The 21,165-nt window shown below is 41.7% G+C and overlaps 1 protein-coding gene across 2 annotated transcripts in view; it reads left to right on the forward strand.

Moving 5' to 3' along the window:
* Nucleotides 1-3,103: 3,103 nt before the first annotated feature.
* Nucleotides 3,104-21,165, forward strand: part of COL6A2 (collagen type VI alpha 2 chain) — a 167,251-nt gene continuing 149,189 nt past the window's right edge. For both annotated transcript variants that reach the window (XM_033945420.1, XM_033945421.1), the window contains exon 1: nucleotides 3,104-3,286. The gene's annotated coding sequence lies outside the window, so the exon portion shown is untranslated. The remainder of the gene's footprint in view (nucleotides 3,287-21,165) is intronic.

The following is a 21,165-nucleotide window of genomic DNA, read 5'->3' on the forward strand; positions in this document are numbered from 1 at the left end:
TCTAGGAATAGGATGTCGAAGATCAAAAAGCCAAAAGAGACTATAACTATTACAATGCCACTTGGTGTGCCACATATGAGCAACCTTAGAAAAAACAATACCCCAAAATTGGTGCACTATGGAACATATCCAAAACATGTGAGATAAAGTAGCTTTAGGGTGACCGCACTTCAAACAAGATCCTACTGAAGCAAGAGTCGTCCTATAGGTATGCCAAGGAGCATATTGTGAAATGGGCTATAAGTTTCTTTGTAGACTATGGGTTCCTTTTACTAAGCTGCATTAGCATTTTTAGAGCACGTAGCATTTTAGCGCGCGCTAAACCTGAGCTATGTGGCTAGAACTAATACCAGCTCAATGCTGGCATTAGCGTCTAGCGTGCACGGCAATTTAGCATGCGCTATTCCGCACGTTAATGCCCTAACGCGGCGTAGTAAAAGGAGCCCATAGTCTACAAAGAAACTTATAGCCCATTTCACAATAGGTAATGTCAGAAAGAAGACCGTACAAAATCTTCAAAAACTTTTGGATATGAGACCCTTGAAGTTGAATCTTCAATTCTGCATTCCAAGCTTGAGCTACCTTAGCATAGTCTAGGGCAGGTGAAAGATCCATTAAGGAATGTCTAAATATTTTAGGGGTACAATCAATTGAGCATCTAACCAATACAATTCTACCGATGTAGACAAAGAAGTCACAAAATATCTCAACTGCATTTAAGAAAATATATCCAAACAAGACTAACCATGAACAGTGCGTAACTGGGAAGTGTTTGCAAATTACCTTCATCAGTCAATATCTGATATAGATAGGAGATATTGCCTCTCTTACCAGGCTGAAAACCAGTAGCTGTTATACTAGGTAAAAAGGAACCATTACCACAAATAGGTAAAAGAGGCGTAGTCCTAAAATCAAGCTTCAATCGAATGCATATCCATTGCCAGGTGGATCTCAGAGGAACAAGTAAAAAATAATATGAATTCCCCAGGACAGCAGCCTTCATTTTAGGAGTATGTAAAAGATAACTAAAATGATAGGGTCTCCATAACTTTGACTCCACCAAAGTACGTGAAAAATAAGAAGTAGAGAGAAACCAATCATGAATGTGGCACATATGACAAACTTCAACAATCCCATTCCACCCCTTACAATCTTGGTCCAGTTTTTATTATGGCTCCTTTGGATTTACCAGAATTTCTGCAACCTTTTCCTATTCCTGTGCACAAGAAACACTGCCCCTTTCATGGAACTCCTAGAAATATATCTATATGATCTTTGCCCACTTTCCAGAAGCTAAATTTTCTCTCATGACACTCCCGCTTGTTTTCAACTTCTTTTTCTCCCCTCCATTTTGGCCTTCTTAACTGTTGGTCTATCTGGAAAAAAAACTGTTCAGGTCAATGACCTTTTCTCTAGTTATCATCCTAGTTCTCTGTCTTGTCGAGACATGGCTTAGGGAAGGTGAAGAATCTTACCTTTTTTAGAGCCTGTCTCCTAATTTTACTGCCTATCATTCTGCTCACAGCTCAGGAAAGGGAGGCGGCATAGCAATTCGTCTTCCCTCACATTTCTCAGTCTCTGAACTTTCTCCTTCAGATGTTACCTATTCTGAAATTTCGGCTATGAATTTCTGTGGGGTTTTTTTGTTTTCTTTGACTAATCTCTGTTGTTATTTTTCCCTTTCCCACCCGCAGTTGGCTTCAGAAGTCCTTCTACAATCATAAAAACATAAGAGTTATCATACTGGGATAGACTGAAGGTCCATCAAGCCCAGTTTTCTGTTTCCAACAGTGGTCAACCTAGCTCACAAGTACCTGGCAAGATTCCAAAGAGTAAAATAGATATCATGCTGTTTATTCTAGGAATAATCAGTGTATTTCCCTAAGTCCATCTTAGTAATGACTTAAGGACTTTTGTTATAGGAAATTATCCAAACCTTAAAAAAAACCACTGCTAACTGCTTTCACCAGCAAATCCCACTATACAAATGTATAGGTGATACTTGCAGACATAAGGGCTATTGGTATGGTGTACAGTTTAGTTCAGTAGATTTGGGGGGTTCACCATACACTATAAGGGGATTATAGTAAAACATCTACCTGGGACCTTTACGTGAAGTTCACTGCAATACATGCTAGGGTGCCCTACTACTCTGCTAGGATGTCTGTGTGACCAGTCTACTACAAATGCTGCCCCTTCTATATCTCACTGCTTTGTTTTGTGTGTTTTTCATTTGGGCTTGTTTTTTTTTTTGTTTTTGTTTTTAATGGTTCAAAAAGATAGATGCACATCTGAAAAATGCCATTTTCAAAAAAAACAAGATAAGAAGTTTAGCAGTTTTGAAAATGGGCATGTTTGGTATTGGATTTTTGCGCATGTTCTGCAAAATGTTTAAACTCAGATTTAGATGTCATATTGAAAATGTTCCTCCTTTTGAGAAGCAGCACACAGTATTTGAGGTATAGCTGCACCATGAAGCAATACAAGGGCATTATAGCATTCTCATCTTTGTTTTCCATTCTTTTCCTGATTCCTAACATTTTATTTGCTTTTTTAGCTTCCGCTGCACACTGAGCTGAAGGTTTCAATGTATTCTCAATAATGACACCTAGAACCTTTTCCTGGGCAGACGTTTTTCATGAGGTACTTTGTCAAATGCTGGAGCATACTTACAATTCTGACTTTGATCTGTCCCTAAGAGCTTACATCCTGGAAAGCCATCCTTTATGTGGAACCATATCCACACATCTGAGCTTTTCAGCATGGGAATCTTTTGGTCACACTGGGATTCTTTGTAAACAGTTTATTACAATGTTAAGACATTCTAAACTTCATAGCATAAACTTTTGCGCTATACTTTTTAAAGGATAAAGAATTGTAATTAATCAAGGACACTTTCATTCTTCATACAGTTAAAAAAATATTCACTTTACCGACCTTCCCTCCTTTTTGTGCAATAATCTGCCATATAAGTCTGCTCTGTTTCTTATGGATCCACATTGCCACCAAGTGGACAATTATAGTCAATTGCCACGGCCACCGATGAGTTGGAGGAGGAGAATCATAAGGAAGGCGAATTCCAAACTCTTGCTTTCTCTTACAGGGAAGAGAAGACATTCACTGCAGACTGCCACTCCCAAGCAAACTTCTGCTCCTTCAAAAATACCCATTTCTTTTTGAAATGAAATGAAAATCCTTTAATTTTGAAGACAAAGAAACTGTTTTAACATCTTCAAGAAAGCAAGTGTTTTGGAAGTAAACAACAGATGCCTCTTCGTATTTTCAGGTAGGTGAATCTTCCACTTCAAATTTACTATTAAGAAAAATATGAGTTTCATTAGGATCCTAACAAGTGTGCCCACTGGGCAGAGACTAGAGAGAATAAGAAGAAACAGAAAGATTATATCTGGTGGATCACTTTTCTTTATCGTTTAGACCCTGTAAAATAGTTCTTATGGCAACATGATGCACAGTGCCTAGCTCCAGCTGTTCATTTCTCATAGGAGAATTCTTAAACTCACACAGCTTTAGGGAATATAACCACTGCAAAACCTCTGAATTTTGAAAAGTGATATATTTTTTGAACAGATATGCAAAGCATTGTACTAGTGATCTGTGATCCCTATCTCTCCTCAGTAATCACATTAGTTACAAATAAGGAGAGAGTATTTCAGCTACAGTCCATAAAACTGTCTATTACTTTTAAAATTACAATGCAGGTCTTGGCTTCATTTTCTCCTTTTTTTTTGTTGTGACACTCATGTGAAAAAGTCTCATACACTGAGGATACAAGGGAGTTCCGGTATCCAGGTAACATAGAGGGCCTGGAAGAGTCCACAGATCTCTGTGTTAGGATAGCACTGAGGGCCATGACAAGCCTTATTGTATGTGATATCCAAATCTCAGAATGCTAATCATACTTCACTGTACTGTATACTGTAAACATGTAGAAGTTAGGTATCTTTTAATCCATTGTATTCTACCATCATGAGAAATTTTTCCATATTATTACCCAAAAGAAATCTAGATTGCAGGAATTCAAGAAACCTGGAACTCAATATTCAAAGGATGTGTCCAAATAATTTACACTGGATTTTACTAAACCACGGAATAACTTCTTACCATAGGCCAGCAAGGTAAATGCTCTGACACTCATATAAACTGAATGAGAATCAGAGCATTTACATCACCAGACCATGGTAAGAAGCTCTTCTATGGTTTAGTAAAAGGAGTCCTTAATGAGTTACCCTAACAATTAAAAAAAAAGATTTCTCCCCCACCCCCTGCATTTAAATTACTGACTGGTGAAACTTTAGTTGCCATCAAAAAGGTAGCATGGTTTGAGTTTAACTAGATAGTGCTAAAAATCTATGTTATCCTGCTAAACTTATCTGGACAATTAGATCATGCCAGAGACTTCCCTAAAGGTAACCAGTAAACTGCTGCTAAATATCTGGAGAAAGTTAACTAGAAAAAGTTATCCACTTATGTTTGTTACTCACCAAGTATCAGCATTGCTGGAGATGAAAATATATAACTAATGGAGGTTATAATTAGCAAAGTTTAAGCCCCTTACATATCAAATTATCTCTTTGAGCTGTAATACTTTTCACTGTAACCTGTGAAAGAGCAGCACAGATCCCAGCTCAGTACAAAGCTATGTCATTTCTTATGAATACCTGTGTAGACCAAAGTTGATATCAGCTGCTCAGTGACTTGAAGTTAAATCTGCTCAAATTTTCAAAGGCTAATTTGAGATGTGGATCTATAAGAAAAATTAGACTTAACATTATCTAAAAATAATGACTTTGAGGAATTTTAAGTGTCTTTCTCTATGACTGATCCCACTTTAAGGTGCATTAAAAATCTGATAGACCAGAGGTATCATTTTCCTTTAAATGTCCTGAGATAATTTTCAAAATAATGGATTCTAAGAGGTATGTTTTCAAAAGCTGAACTACAATTCAAATTTGTAAAATTAGAAATTAGATTCCTCAGTTAAGCAGATAACCAATTTTCAAAAGCCTTTCCTTTTGTGTCTGAGTCAGAAAAAAGCATGGCTACTAATAAAGTCATATGGTATTTTCATAATGTTAGTTATGGCTACCAATCCAAGAAAGAATACTATTTAAATTCTACTGTATGTTATTTAAAACCTTAAATGGAGACAACCCAGCCTACCTAAACAATCACCTCATCCAAACCACCTCAATCAGACATAGAAAAACGCACACCCCCTCCCCCCGATCAAAGAATTAAAACGGAAAAAATTATACGATGACCTCCTAGAAACTCAAGCAGCAAAACTAGATAAACAGATCTCCAATCTACTGATAACTACAACAGACTACAAGATGTTCAGAAAAGAAATAAAAACTATACTCTTCAAGAAATTCCTGAAACAGTCCTAACATCACTTATTCCTCCTCCTTCCTTCTCTCTTCCCACCACACTGAAACTACCTGACCTAATCCTACCTAACTTACTCTACACTTGACATACCTGACCCACTCTTTACCTTTACCTCTCTAGAAATGACTACTGATCTTCCATTGTAACCCACCATTTATAAATCTTTTGTAATCCGCCTTGAACCACAAGGTATTGGCGGAATAGAAATCTCTAATGTAATATAATGTAATGTAATATTATCTAAATGTAAGCCCTTGTGCAGGTAAAACTGCATCAAATATACAGTACAGTAGAGCAGATAATTTTTGAAAGGCATTTCTGCAGTTAAGGTGATGCTTTAGGAATCATTTGTAAGTGACATGATTGTTACTCCTGTGGGAATTCTGAACAAAAAAAAATTAAATTCTATTCAAAATTATGGAAAATGATATGTCTGCTTTATTTGTAGAAGTCAATATTCAAAACTATTAAATTAGGCATGAGAGGCTCCAGCCTGCTTAAATGGCACTCTGCAGGCTGGCTGCTGCTGTTCAGTGACATTTTTTTGCAGCATTATCCAGTTTATTGGGACTAACCAGCTATTTTGATATCAGGCTGCAAAGGGATATTATAGGGATGGAGTAAGGAAGGATCCGATAGTTATGGAGGTGCTGGCAATAATCAATGCTGGTGCCCTCATAAATTCCTGGTAGTAGATCTTCTACCCCCTCAGAATATCAGCAGACCTCCCTTCCTCCCACTACCCGGCCTACCTGCCCAATCCCTGGTGGTCTAATAGAGAGCGGGGAGAAGCAATCGCCATTCACTGCTGTCTAGTGCAGCTGCCTCTTCAAAATGGCAGCCATGGCTTCTAGTGGCAGTTTTACAGGTAGTACCAAGAAGCTGCCACTAGAAGTCCTGCAGCCATTTTGAGGAGACAGCAGCAACAGACAGGAGCAAGTGGGCAGTGCTCCTACCCATTTCCTACTAGACCACCAAGGATTGCACAGATAGACCCCTGGGGAGGGTCTGCTGATATTATGGAGAGTGAAAGAGAGGGAAGGGGATCCTGTGTGGGGGAGGGGGGGTCTTCATGCTCTGGTGGAGGGATGGGAGGGTGATTGGAAGAGTGGTAGGGAGGTGCGGCCAATTGAATATTGATCAGCTAATTTTTTTGTGTGTGCAGAATTCACCCATCAGAGGGCTTGGATCCTCCATGCCCCAGGCCTAACACACCCTTTCTTTCTGCTCAGATTCAACCCTTCCCAGCTCTCTTTATCTCCTACTTAGCTTGAACATCTTCCTAACCTTCCTCTCAACAGGTTCAACCTTTTGCTTTCTCTTTCTGCCACCTAATTCTTCCTCTTCCCCCACCTGATGCTTTCCTTTCCTCTATGCTTCCCTATTCTCCTTTCCTACTCACCAGCAGCACCCCTTAGCTCTCTCCCTGCCCTCCCTAGTTATCCTTCCTTACCTTCCAGCAAGACTCTCAGCTTTCTCTGCCCCTCCACAAGTTTTACAACTCCTAGCAAGACCCCTAGTACTCTTTCCCCAAGCTAGCTTCCCCTGCCTCTGCTTTTACCTCTCATAATACTCTCTCCCTCACCCTTCCAGCTTACTCTATGCTCTCTCCCTCTCCATCCCAACCCTGAAATAAATATTTTTTTTTTTTAAAAACCTTACCATGGTCTCTTTCTCCCTAAAAATACTCTCTTCTAGCTTGCTCTGTCCTCATCCCTAAACACCCTTTCAATTTGATCTATTTCCCCCACCCAGCAAAGCCCCTCAGCTGTTCTGTCCCTCTCCCTCTCTCTCCTTCCATCCCCTTCTTCCAGAGCTGCTAAAAACTACTTATCATACTTTCTCTAAGTCTAACCCTCATCCACGTTGTCACCAATGCACAGTAAAGAGGAGGAAAGGGACTGTTTATTGAGCCATGTCCTTCTCCTCTACTGACCAGTGACAAAGTGCTTTGAACCACTGGCTGTGCGATGTTTAAATTGGCAGTCAGGCCTAGGGCAGCACAGAAGAAGGACATGGCCCAATAAGCAGCCATTCTTTCTTCTAGGTGGCTGTATGGAACAGAATGGCAGTGATTGCTGTGTGGATAGAATATGGTGATTGTTTTTTCTGGGTTGGGGGAGAATGACAGAAGAGAAAGAGAAATCAGTTGAGGTGTTTTCAGGTATGGGAGAGAGAAGGGAAATGATGCCCACTGTCACATAACATAAAATCAATTTCTAGACTGCATAACCTTGCAGTTCTATGCGGTTTACAAAAAACTAATAAAATGGAACAATTAGGGAATGAAGATGAAATTAATTGCCTAAGAACCTAGAGAACAAATAGGTTTTCAAGTGTCTTCTAAATTCTAAATAGGAAAATGAAATGGTATACAATTGCTTAAAATCTTTGTCCCAAATGGCAGCCTGATATGAGAGCATACGTTCATGGTATCTTTTAAACTTGCAACCCTTCACTGATGGATAAACAAATATGGCATGAGTTTTACAAGAGTACTTTTGAGTTGAAGCTGAAAATAAATCAATCAAGTACAGTGGAGACCCATCAGGACTCTTTAATAAATACAGCCCAACTTGAAGACAATACGCGGGTCAACTGGTAGCCAATGCAATTCCCGAAACAAAGGGGTGACATGATCAAACTTATTCAGTCCGAATATAAGTCTTTGCTGCTAACCTTTTGCCTATCAAAATGTCTACATGACAAGGGAAGACTTCTGCACAGATAAGGAATCCTAGGCAAATTCTGCTGTGCAGAATGCTCCCAGGACTAGAGTATGTAGAATAGCATTCTATGCTTATAAAAATTACCAGGGCACAGTTGGCATAAAAATAGGTGCTCAATACATAGCAGGTAACTCTATATAGTGCACCAAAAGTTAGGCATCAATAGACACTTAATTTTTGGTGATCAAATGGAAGGTAGCAGCAATTAGGCATCTAAGTGCACCTAGGCACTCGTATTCTATAAATGGGTGCCTAAGTGTTCTTGCATGAAACCACAAAGTGGATGTTCATATGGCGGACATGGGTGGGTCATGGATGTTCTGACTATTTCAGTGCATGCTTGCTGTATTTAGGTGCTCATATTTTTTTAAGTTCGAAGATTTTATTGATTTTAATATACAATAAGTACAAAAAAAAGATGTTAACGAGGCAAGATACAGATACGTTGTACGTATAATACAAATTAGGATTTCATACAATATTATCTATGTAATACAACAATCTGATCTAAGCCTTTATATAAGAGAGAAATGTCACCAAAACGCACAGCCACAGCCACTAGAACATCCAAGGTACAGAGAGACAGCTAGATTATAATCCGCTCATATTTATACCTGTCATAAAGCAGATGTAAGTAATGGTGCCTAATTTAGATGCCTAATTGCTGACCTATGCTAGTATTCTGTGATTTATTAGGCACACAAATTTGCACTTATAGATTACTAGCATGGAAGAGCAAAAAAAAAAAAATGTCTAAGTCTGTTTTGGGCCTAAGGCGCTAGTCGTCCAAAGTCAACAGAGTTTAAAATCCATTCTCAAAAAATATGTCCAAAATATTTTTTTTCAAGAATCATCTACTTCTACATCCAGCCGTTTGTTCATCCAGACTGCTATGTCGTCTATCTTTATACCGCATTCTCATTCAAAAAATTGTCCAAGTCAAAACGCCTAGAAAAAGACCTTTTGGACATGGGAGGGGTCAGCAAAGTGATGGACTGGCCATCCAGACATGGCAACAGAGTAGTGGAACACCTTACAAGGCACTGTGTGAACTTCACAAAAAGGGTGTCACAACCATCTTACCACAACTCCCTTATAGGTCATGGTGAGCCTCCCAAAACCTACTATACCCACCTGTCTACCACTCCAATAGCCCTTATGGCTGCAGATGCCACCTGTATGGCAGTACAGTAGGGTTTCGGAGGAGTTTGGTGGGCTCATATTTTCCACCATAAATGCAGTGGTTAGAGTGGCTTATGGGCCTGGGTCCCTGGGTCCTTCTCTCTATAGTTCTCTAACCCACCCCCACCCCCAGACTACTTAAGCCACCTCTGCGCAGCTCTACTAGGCTTTTCTAAGCCAGGTGCTGATGTTCTGGAGGCAGGTATGTACGTTTTTATTCTAATTTGTATGCCTGTGGGGATGGGGGTGGGGGTCAGTGATCACTGGGGGAGTGTGTGGGGGTCTGTACTTTGTCCCTTCAGTGGTTATCTGGTCACTTTGGATATCTTCTGGGCACTTATACCTGTTTTTAGATCGCCTAAGTCACAATGTAAAAGTTCCATCTAGGCAGTCTTGTTAAACTTTCGATTATCGCTGCAGGATGATTAAGTCTAGGTCAGCCCACATCCCACCCTAACCACTCATGGAAAAATGCCCCTTTTCACTGTGGGCGCACAGCGGCACTGAAAAAGTCAAAGCTATTTTTAGATACGTCTAAAACCAGTTTCGATTATCGGCACTTGGATGGCCTGCCTTTTTGATCATCCAAGTGCCAGTTTAGGTGGGTTTTTAAGACATATTTTCATTTCGATTATGAGTCCCTTATTGTCTAGATTGTGGGCACCAAATGTTTAACATCCTTTCTAGAACTGACCTCATAGCACTTACTTTTTATGTAATATGGAGGTAATTTTATAGTTTATAACATAACATTCTACTTATATACCGCAGGACTGTGAAGCTCTTTGCTCTATGTGACAGTCTGAGGTCAACACCAGTCACTTTCCACACTCTAGGTGTTCCTTGATCTTCTACTGACCCTGCTAAAACACAAACACAACAGGGTTAAAACAGTTCTAAATCCTGTGACCAGGTATCTCCAGCTCCTCCTAGTCCTCTTCGGATCCTCCCTGGACTCCACAGTCTTCCAGGTCCTTTCTTGACCCTCACTGGCCCTCCAGGTCTTCATGCAGCTCCCAGTGCCATCACCGGTCTCTCTGCCTTTGCCATCTGCCCCGCCGGTCCCTCTGCTGGTTGGTCGCAAGACCTTCAGCCAACGTTCTCTTGGGTCTATCAGGCTACTTCCTGGGCCCCTCTGGCAGCTTCCAGTACCATCATCGGTCTCTCTGCCAGTTGCCTGCATTCCTGCCAGTCCCTCTAATGGTTGCTTGCCAGACCTCCTCAACCTTGGACCTTTACCCTTCTGGTTTTTCCTGTAGGGTCACTGCTGGTCTCTATGATCTCCGGCCTCTTGGGTCTCCACTCCCTAGAAACTTTGCCGGTCCCACTGCCAATCATCAAACCTGAGCCCCCTCCCTGGACTCCAGGCTCTACCTGGCCCTCCAACTACTCCTTCTTCCAGGTGCTTTCAGTCTCTCAGGCATGTTTTCCAGTCCCTCAATCATCTTATCTCATATATTATATATAGAGAGAGGGCTTTGCATATAGCACTGTTTTCTAATGTATACATGTTTTCTAATGTATACACGTTTACATGTATACATATATATACATGTATACTGTTTTCTAATGTATACATGTTTTCTAATGTATACATATTGGAAAAATAATGGAAACTTTGCTGAAGTAAAGGATAGAACATTTCCTAGAATCCAGTAGGTTACAAGATCTAAAACAACATGGTTTTACTAAAGGTAAATCGTGCCAAATGAATCTGATTGTATTCTTTGACTGGGAGACCAGAGAATTGGATCAAGGACTTGCAATCTACATAGATTTCAGCAAAGCTTCCTCATAGAAGGCACTTGAATACACTTGACTGGCTGAAATTAGGACCCAAAGAGGTGAACTGGATTAGAAAATGTTGTATAAGTATTGATTATATGATAGATAAGGGTGGGGAGGGGGGGAGATAAGAGAATATTATATGTATCATTGTTGATTATTAAGTGATATATTTATGGTTATTTGTATGGATATGTTATCACACTTATTATAAGTTTAAAAATGAATAAAGATTTAAAAAAAAAAGAAAAGAAAATGGATGACAGACAGACAGCCAGAGGGTGGTGGTTAATGGAATTCACTCAGAGGAAGGAAAAGTGATTAGTGGAGTGTTTCAAGGATCGGTGATGGAGCCATTCTGTTCAATATATTTGTGAGTGATATTGCTGAAGGATTAAAAGGTGAGACTTGCCTTTTTATGGACGATACCAAGATTTGTAACCCAGAGGGAGTAGAAAGCATGAAAAAGGACCGCAAAAGTTAGAAGAATGGTCTAATGTTTGGCAAATAAAATTCAATGCAAAGAAGTGCAGAGTGATGCACTTGTGGAATAGAAATCTGAGGGAGCCATATGTACTAGGAGGTGAGCGGCTGATAAGCACGAATGGGAAGAGGGACCATAGAGTGATAGTGTCTGAAGATTGGTAGGCGATAAAACAGTGTGACAAGGCAGTGGCTATAGCCAGAAAGATGCTAGGCTGTATAGAGAGAGGCATAATCAGCAGAAGAAAGGAGGTGTTGATGCTCTTGTACAAGTCATTGTTGAGGTCCTGCTTGGAGTATTGTGTTCAGTTATGGGAGACGTAACTGGCTAAAGACATAAAATGACTTGAAGCAGATCAGAGAAAGGTGATCAAAATGGTATGGGGTTAGTGCCAGAAGACATATGAGAAGAGACTGAAAAACCTGAATATGTATACTTTAGAGGAAGGGAGAGGCAGAGAGACATGGGAGATAAGATACAGTCATTTAGATACGTAAAAGGAATTAATATAAAAACAAATCTTTTCCAGAGAAGTGAAAATGATAAAACCAGAGGACATGACTTGAGGTTGTGGGATGGTAGACTTAGGAATACTGTTAGGAAATTAATTTTCCTGGAGATGGTGGTGGATGCCTGGAATGCTTTCCCAACGGAGGTGGTGGAAATGAAGTTGGAGGTGGAATTCAAAAAAGCGTGGGATGAACACAAAGGATCTCTAATTAGAAAATGAATGGTATAAAATGAACTAGGGAAGACTTGCATGGTCTGGGGCCGAATCTGTATAGGATGCCGGTCTCGGCAGCCACCTATGAAGCGGTTGAGAATTGCACATTGGCATCTGACTTAAAGAGCAGACACCTTACTTCCCCTGATTCTCTAACCAGCATACATGTCACCGACACTGGTTATAGAATCGCGCCTGCCTCATCACAAAGCGGTATAGCTTGTATCCTGGTAGCACAGTGTCCCAGGCGTTTTCCTCGTTCTGTGACGCCGATGATGTCAAGGTTATCTTTTGTTCCATAGCTTCCAATTCCATCTTATTTCTTAGGCTTCTTGCATTTGTGTACATACACTTGAGTTTGCGGCCTGTTACTTTCTTGCAATTTCTTTCCTCTTGTGTCCTTTTTGATCCATCAGCATTTCTATCTTGCCTATGATCCGGTAGTCTTCCCTGCTATCTTCCTGCACGGTATCCTCTAGGTATACTGGTTCCCGAACCATCGACTCTTGGTCGACTGTTGGCTTTCCCCTTCTTCCTAGTTTAAAAACTTCTCAATTTCTCTCTTGATGTTGCTTGTAAGTAGCCTCGTTCCATCTCCACTGAGGTGGAGTCCATCCTTCTTGAATAGCTTGCTCTTCCCCAGAATGTTGTCCAGTTGCGCACAAAGTGGAATCCTTCTTCCTCACACCAGTGCCTCATCCACGCGTTGACTGCTTGCAGCTCCGTCTGCCTCTTCTCATCGACCCTGGGTATCGGCAGGATCGCCAAGAACACTACCCTCTGCGTTCTGGTCTTCAACTTCCTTCCTAGCATCCGGAACTGGTCCTTCCCTGCTGTAGTTCTGGTTGCTCACGTTGTTTGTCCCTACATGGATCACCACCGCCGTATATTCCTCTTCCACACTGTCGATTATCCTGTCGATGTGGCTCACTATGTCGTCTACCTTGGCTCCTGGTAGGCAGGTCACCAGCCGATCCTGTCGTCTTCCCGCAATGTGGCTGTTGACTTGTCTGATGATGGAGTCCCCCATGATGATTGCTGTCCTCAAGTTTCAAGTTTAATATTTTTCTTGATTGATCGCTTAATCAAATTCTAAGCGATGAACAGATTAAAATATAATCAAATAGAGACAAAACAGTACAAACTTTAAATAATAACAATGGGTAGATAACTAATACATTATACTCATTACATAAGGTAAGATAGGGGTTTGAAATACAATTAATAAAGAAAAGCAAAACAAAGGAAAAATACAGTAGGGAAACAAATAACCACAGAACATAATACAATAAAATAAAATCGCTGGTTTAAGAACTGTTAAATTAAATATTAAAAGCATCTTTAAAAAGAAATGTTTTTAGATTACTTTTAAATTTTCCTAAGTCCTGCTCATTTCGTAAGTAAATTGGGAGAGCGTTCCAAGTCTGAGGAGCAGTTACCGAAAAGATAAACTGCCGTCTAGTATTAATAACCTTAAGTGAAGGAATGGTCAACAAATTTTGCTCATTAGATCTCAAGGTTCTGCCTGGATGATATGGTATTAGTAGTTTAAATATGAATGCAGGAGTCTTGTAGAGAAGAGACTTAAAAACAAGCAAACAGAGTTTATATGTTATCCGATGGATAACTGGAAGCCAATGTGCATTTATTAAAAGGGGTGTAACATGGTCAAATTTTCTAGACTTAGTGATGAGTCCTCTCTATCTTCTCTTGCCTCTATAGTTGCAGGTCCATGTCCCTGGTGTATGACCATCTCTCCAGCAATATGTCTGTGTCCTATGTGCACTTCCATCTTTCCTCATCCTGGCCTTGGCTTGCACCAGACTCGTCTTCATGTGGGTTCCCTCCGCTGTTTCCAGATCTCTTTGTGTCACCCATTTCTTCCTTGTGGTTGTCCTCCAGGTGGTCCTCACTCCCTGTAGGTGATTTTGGCAGTTCCACTGTTGCTGGTGATTTTCCACGGCCTCCCTGTATGCCTCCTCGATGAACTTCTCTAATTCCTGGACTTCTTCAATGGTTTCCTCTGTCTTGACATTCCCTGCCTCTCTGTCCTCCTCCTCCACTGCTCGAAGTACTTCTAGTTCCAGTATTCTGCCTTCCAGGAGTCTGACTTGTTTCTTCAAGCTCTCCAGTTCCTCGCATCAAATGCATACATAAGACCGCCTCCCAGAGGGGAGGTAGTCATACATATGGCAGACGGTGCAGAAAACTGGGTAGCTCAACTTCCTGCTTCTGTCTGCTACTTCCATTGCTGTCCACTTTCCGGTCTGTTGTCTGAAGTGGCTTCTCCCTGTTTCTTTATGTAGCGTCCTCTTTGTCTGCTGTGGCTGTCCTCTGAGTCTGCTGTGGCTGTCCTATGTGTCTGCTGTGGCTGCCGAGTCTGCTGTCCTCTGGGCCTGCTGTGGCTGTCCTCTGAGTCTGCTGTGGCTGCTGTCCTCTGGGCCTGCTGTAGCTGTCCTCTGAGTCTGCTGTGGCTGGTCTTTGTGGCTGTTGTGGCTGCTGTCTTCTGGGCCTGCTGTGGCTGTCCTCGGAGTGTTCTGTGACTGCTGTCCTCTGGGCCTGCTGTGGCTGTCCTCTGAGTCTGCTGTCCTCTGGGCCTGCTGTAGCTGTCCTCTAAGTCTGCTGTGGCTGGTCTCTGTGGCTGCTGTCCTCTAGGCCTGCTGTGGCTGTCCTCTGAGTCTTCTATGGCTGCTGTCCTCTGGGCCTGCTGTGGCTATCCTCTGAGTCTGCTGTGTCTGCTGTCCACTGGGCCTGCTGTGGCTGTCCTCTGGCCTGCTGTGGGTCCTCTTGCTCATCTTCAGTGACTCGTCCTTTCTTAAGGCCCTTTGCAAAGGCGCTCTCACTAAGGCGAGCGCCTTTAATGCTCGCCTTTGACGCGCGCCGAATAGCTGAGCACCGTTAGCCCCTCCCCTTTAAAGGGAAAGCTCCAGATCTGCTGCAGGTGACGTTGGGGTGGGCGGAGCTACCTCTCACTGCAGCCCCTCACCTTCTGCTTGCTCTGCCCAACTCCTCTTCTCTCCCTTCTGCCTCATCTGTCCAACTCCTCTTCTCTCCCTTCTGCCTCTCTTCTCAGCCCGACTCTTCTCCTGCCTGCCCCGATCTCAAGGCAAGTCCAGATATCAGGAAAGCATGGACCAAAGTGTGTAAACTATCATTATTAAACAAATACCTCACAGATCTTAAGAATCTTAGGACATAAAATCCTTTTTTTGCTACATCCAAAACCTGTGCCAAGAAAGTAAGTTGAGAATCTATAGTAATCCTGAGATATTTAAATTGCTATACAAGGGGTATATCTAAGGTGACCATACATCACGTTTTGAACGGGACAGTCCTGTTTTCGGATCCCCTGTCCTGTTGTCCCCACACACAGCTTCGGGACGCCAAAATGTCCTGTTTTCAGGGACAGCGTCCCGAAGCTGTGCGCGGGGACAACGGGTCAGGTGATCACTTCCTGTCCCTCCCCTGCTGCACCAAAAAAAAAAAAAAAAAGCCTCCCTCCAGGCACGATTTAAACTTCTCCCCTGGTCCACCGCTGCTGCTCCTCTGCTGCCACTACTCGCACCCGGAAGCCTTATTCCCGACGTCAATTCTGATGTGGGAGAGGACATTCCGAGCAAGCCAATCACTGCCTGGCTGGCCCAGAACGTCCCTTCGACGTCAGAATTGACGTTGGGAAGAAGGTTTCTGGGTGCAAGTAGTGGCAGCAGATGAGCAGCGGCGGTGGACCAGGGAAGAAGTTTGAATCGGGCCTGGAGGGAGGCTTTTGTTTGCTGGGGGGAAGGAGGTAGGCAGGCAGGCAGGCTGGCTGGCTCTGGGGGAGGGAGGGAGGTAGGCAGGTTTTGGGGGAGGCAGGCAGGCAGGCTCTGGGGGAGGTAGGCAGACAGACTGGCTGACTTTGGGGGAGACAGGCAGGCTGGCTTTGGGGGAGGCAGACAGGCAGGCTCTGGGGAAGATAGGCAGGCAGGCTGGCTGACTCTGGGGGAGGTAGGCAGGCAGACTGGCTGACTTTGGGGGAGACAGGCAGGCTGGCTTTGGGGGAGGCAGGCAGGCTGGCTCTGGGGGAGGTAGGCAGGCAGACTGGCTTTGGGGTAGGCTGGCTTTGGGAGAGGTAGGCCGGCAGGCTTTTTGGGAGGAGGTGGGACAAAGACTAGAAGGCAGTGAGGGGACATAGGAAGAAGGGATGAAGGAAGGAGAGAAAATGGCAGAGAAGGGGGGGTTGTAAGTAGAAGAAAGACTAGAGAGATAAAGGCCAGGACCAAAGGGGAAAGACAGGAGGCAGAAGCAGGACTTTGGGAGGTGCAGACAGAGGGGGGAGAGCCCCTGAGGAAGAGCAGAGAGAGGCAAGATCATAACAGAGGAGGGACAGAGGGAGACCTGGAACAAAGGTACAAAGGAGAACTGACACTGGATCTGGGGGCACTAAGGACATAGGAAGGAGGCACTGGGTCACTAAGGACATAGGAAGGCACTGGGGGCACTAAGGACACAGGAAGGAAGGGTGGAGGGAATAGAAAGGGACAATTGTTGGGCCTGAGTGCAGAAAGAAATGAAAGATAGGATGCACAATCAGAAGGAAACGCAACCAGAGACTCATGAAATCACCAGACAGCAAAGGTAGGAAAATGATTTTATTTTCAATTTAGTGATAAAAATGTGTCAGTTTTGAGAATTTATATCTGCTATCTATATTTTGCACTATATTTGTCTATTATTCTATAGTTACTGAGGTGACATCATTGAAAACCCCCCAAATATAAATGATAATTAACATTTTCTCTTTGTATAGGGTGCTTTGTGTTTTTTAAATTTTATGGTTACCATTATGAAATAATAAGAGATGGTGTGTACATGAAAAATGAATGGAAGAAATTGGGGGCGGGGCTAGGGTGGGACTGAATATCAATATTGAGGAGTGTGTGGCGCAGTGGTTGGGTCTACAGCCTCAGCACCCTGGGGTTGTGGGTTCAAACCCCGCGCTGCTCCTTGTGACCCTGGGCAAGTCACTTAATCCTCCATAGCCCCAGGTACGTTAGATAGATTGTGAGCCCACCGGGACAGAGAGGGAAAAATGCTTGAGTACCTGATTGTAAAAACCGCTTAGATATCCTTGATAGGCGGTATATAAAATCCTAATAAAACTTGAAAACTTGAATAGATGTCCCGTTTGATGAAAAAAATAAATGGCCACGTTAGGTATATCTCTTCCCTGAAAATGTAAAGATGTACTTGGAACAGGTAAATGTCCTGTTAATCAACAACCAAAACTTTTATCAAAATTCACCATCAATTTATTCCTTGTTTACCATTTTTGAATATGCTCAAGACATATGAGGATTGTATTTAACGATAAAGAAGTTGGGTCTATTTTTGCTAGTAATAGAATGTCATCTTCATAAGTTGGGGAGGGTTTCAATGGAACTCCATCAATTTGGAATGTGAGGACAATGCTGGGCAGACTTTCACGGTCTGTATCCAATAAAATGACAAAGCAAGATAGTTTTGATAAGAAGCCAGACACAATGCAACACCACAGAAAAAGAAACAGTGACTTGTGTCCTCCTGTACTGTGGAAAATATAAAAATAGCAGGTGTAAATTTTATAAACTGACATATTACAAACAATTCATCATAAATTAAATATAAATAAAAAATGGAAAATAAGGTGATAGCTTTCAATTAGAGTACCTACATTTTTTCAGAGAAAGAGTAGAAGGGTCCTTTCCTGATGTGTTCAAAAATGACCCTATTGTACCTTTACTGTTGACGTAGGTGTTGCCTCCCCCCCCCCCCTCCAATACAGAACTAAACTAAAATTGTATTATGTGTGGTAGTAATGGTGGGAAGTTCATGAGAGGGGGAGGGGTCTCCCTTCTTAATTTCTGCCCTGGCCCCATAATGTCTAAAACCAACCCTGAGCACATGGATGAAATACTGCATGTAAGCGGTTTTACTGTTAAGAGACCAGGCTATCACCTGCTAAGAAGGTGATTGTCTTTCAATGAGTCAGCCAAGTTCCTCACCAGCCAGCACTGGAGGAAGGGCAAGCCCTCACATCACAATCAAATTCTGCTGGAATTTAATTTTTCCCTTTACAACCAAAAATCCCCAATAAATGTATGCAGTATCGTATAGCAATTTAATGCCCAATAAACTAGTGATCATCAAATGGTTTGGTTTGATATAACGGCTAAAGAGATTGGCCACACAAAACTCAAAATCCTAGATTTCAAATGTATGGATTTAGTAAAATGGGAGAATACCACCTATTGTGTGGCGGCGGCCAAAAAAGCAAACAGGACACTGGGAATTATTAAAAAGGGATCGTTAACAAAACTAATAATTTCATATTGCCCCTGTATCACTCCATGATGTGACCTCATCTGGAGTATTGCATTCAATTCTGGCCTCCTTATCTCAAGAAAGATATAGTGGTGCTAGAAAAGGCTCAAAGAAGAGCAACCAAGATGGTAAAGGGGATGGAACTCCTCTCATATGAGTAAAGACTAAAATGGTTCGGGCTCTTCAGCTTAGAAAAGAGACTGCTGAAGGGAGATATGATTGAAGTCTACAAAATCCTGAGTGAAGTAGAAAGAGTACAAGTGAATCGATTTTTCACTCAGTCAAAAATTACAAAGACTAGGGGACACTTGATGAAGTTACAAGAAAATGCTTTTAAAATGAATAGGAGGAAATTTTTTTTCACTCAGAGAATAGTTAAGCTCTGGAATGTGTTGCCTCAGATGTGGTAAGAGCGGATACCGTAGCTGGTTGTAAGAAAGGATTGGCAAGTTCCTGGAGTCTGTTATTGAGAAAGATAGACATGGGGGAAGCCACTGCTTGACCTGTATTGGTAGCATGGAATATTGCTACACCTTGGGTTTTGGCCAGGTACTAGTGACCTGGATTGGCCACCGTGAGAATGGGGTACTGGGCTTATTGGACCATTGGTCTGACCCAGCAAGACTATTCTTATGTTCTTATGTTTTTACCTGAAGAAAGAGCTCTTAGGATGGGAGGACATAAGAGAAGTAGAAAAATAGTGGTCTAAGCTAAAAGGAGCTATAAAAATGGCTACTGATCTTTATATGATGAAACTAAATAAAAACAAGAGAAAAAGGAAACCAATATGGTTCTCTAAACTAGTGGCAGAGACCTGGGATCTGGGTTGGCCACTGTTGGAAACAGCATACTGGGCTTGATGGGCCTTCAGCCTGTCCCAGTATGGCAATTCTTATGTTCTTAGGTTATGTAGAAAATAAAGGCAAAACAACTGGTGTTCATGAAATATATATTTTTTAAAAACCTCAAGAGGAATACAGAAAGAAAGATGAAACTGAAACAAGCTAAGAGAGAGATATGTCTGGCAAAAGCGCAAGTGGAAGAGCAGATATATTAATGAAAGGAGGAAGATAAAAAATGGAATTGCGAGACTAAAAGATGCTCTGAACCAATACATAGAGAGTGATGAGGGAAAAGCAAATGCTTCTGTTCTGTGTTCATGGAAGAAAATCCTGGAAAAGGACCGAGATTGGCAAATTTACACATGAGAATGGAGAAGACACAGAAGAAAATTTTTATGAATAACTTAAAAAAATGGTGGACAAAGTAATGGGATCAATTGGGATTTGTCATACTTTCAATAAATTTTACCAATTTTAAAAGGCATAACTCCATATAGATTAATCACTATCATTCTAAACAAAGAATAAAGTCTCAGGCATGGTTTGGGACTCATTTGTCCTCATAAACCTTTTCAGTGCCTCCTTGAAATCCCAGTGCTGATGATGGCCAGCATTTTGCATAAAAGCTACTTCAATATCAATTTGTTGAAATGTGGTAAATATACTAAGGAACTCTGAAAAGATGCCAGTATAAGAGAATTAACTGCAAAAGTTAGAGGACTAGTCTAATATCTGGCAACTAAATATTCAATGCAAAGAAGTGCAGAGTGATGCATTTGGGGATTAGAAATCTGAGGGAGCTGTATTTGCTGGGAGCTGAGAGGCTGATGTGCACAGATAGAGAGAGGGACCTTGGGGTGATGGTATCCAAAGATCTAAAAGCAAAGAAAATGTGACAAGGCAGTGGCTGTTGCCAGAAGGATGCTAGGCTGTATAGAGAGAGGTGTAGCCATCAGGCAGCATTATGGGGTAAAGATCTGGAAAAATTGCTTATGCCTATTACTTATGGAGAATTTAGGAAACACCTAAAAAATATCTGTTCCTGAAGTATTTAGGCAACTGACCTGTACAATCTTATTCCACAATAACTGATCTCTAGCTTTTATCTTTGTTCCACAATAACTGATCACTAGCTTTTATCTTTGTTAATTCTATTCAAATTGTAGCATCTTTTAATCATTGTAAATCACATAGAACTTCACTGACCTGCGGTATATAAACTGTTATTATTATTATTGATGCTGCTGTACAAGTGAGGCTTACCAGCCTGTAGTTTCCCACTTCATCTCTGTGACCACTGTTGCTTTAGAAAGAACAGGAACTGATTTTCTGTTTCAACACTGAGGAAACTGAGGGTTTGAACAACATATTAGAGTGGCAACACTTTTTTTGAAAATTGCACTACAATTAGTTGGATGGTATATACGGTATATATATATTTTTTGAGTCGCATTGATTGGCAATGTAGTGGTGAGGTCATACTCTTCAAGACATTTGTGATAGGTCTGCTACGTTTGTAAAAGTCTTACCGGAAGAGGAAGCACAGCCATATTGGTTCAGATTCATGAGCGGAGAATGCCAACACAAGGAAGGGTTGGATAACTTCTTAAAAGAGCCATTATTAAGATGGATGTGGGGAAATCTACTGCTTATTCCTAGGATAAG

Source organism: Geotrypetes seraphini, chromosome 5 (assembly GCF_902459505.1).
Source record: "Geotrypetes seraphini chromosome 5, aGeoSer1.1, whole genome shotgun sequence".
Lineage (NCBI taxonomy): Eukaryota > Metazoa > Chordata > Amphibia > Gymnophiona > Dermophiidae > Geotrypetes > Geotrypetes seraphini.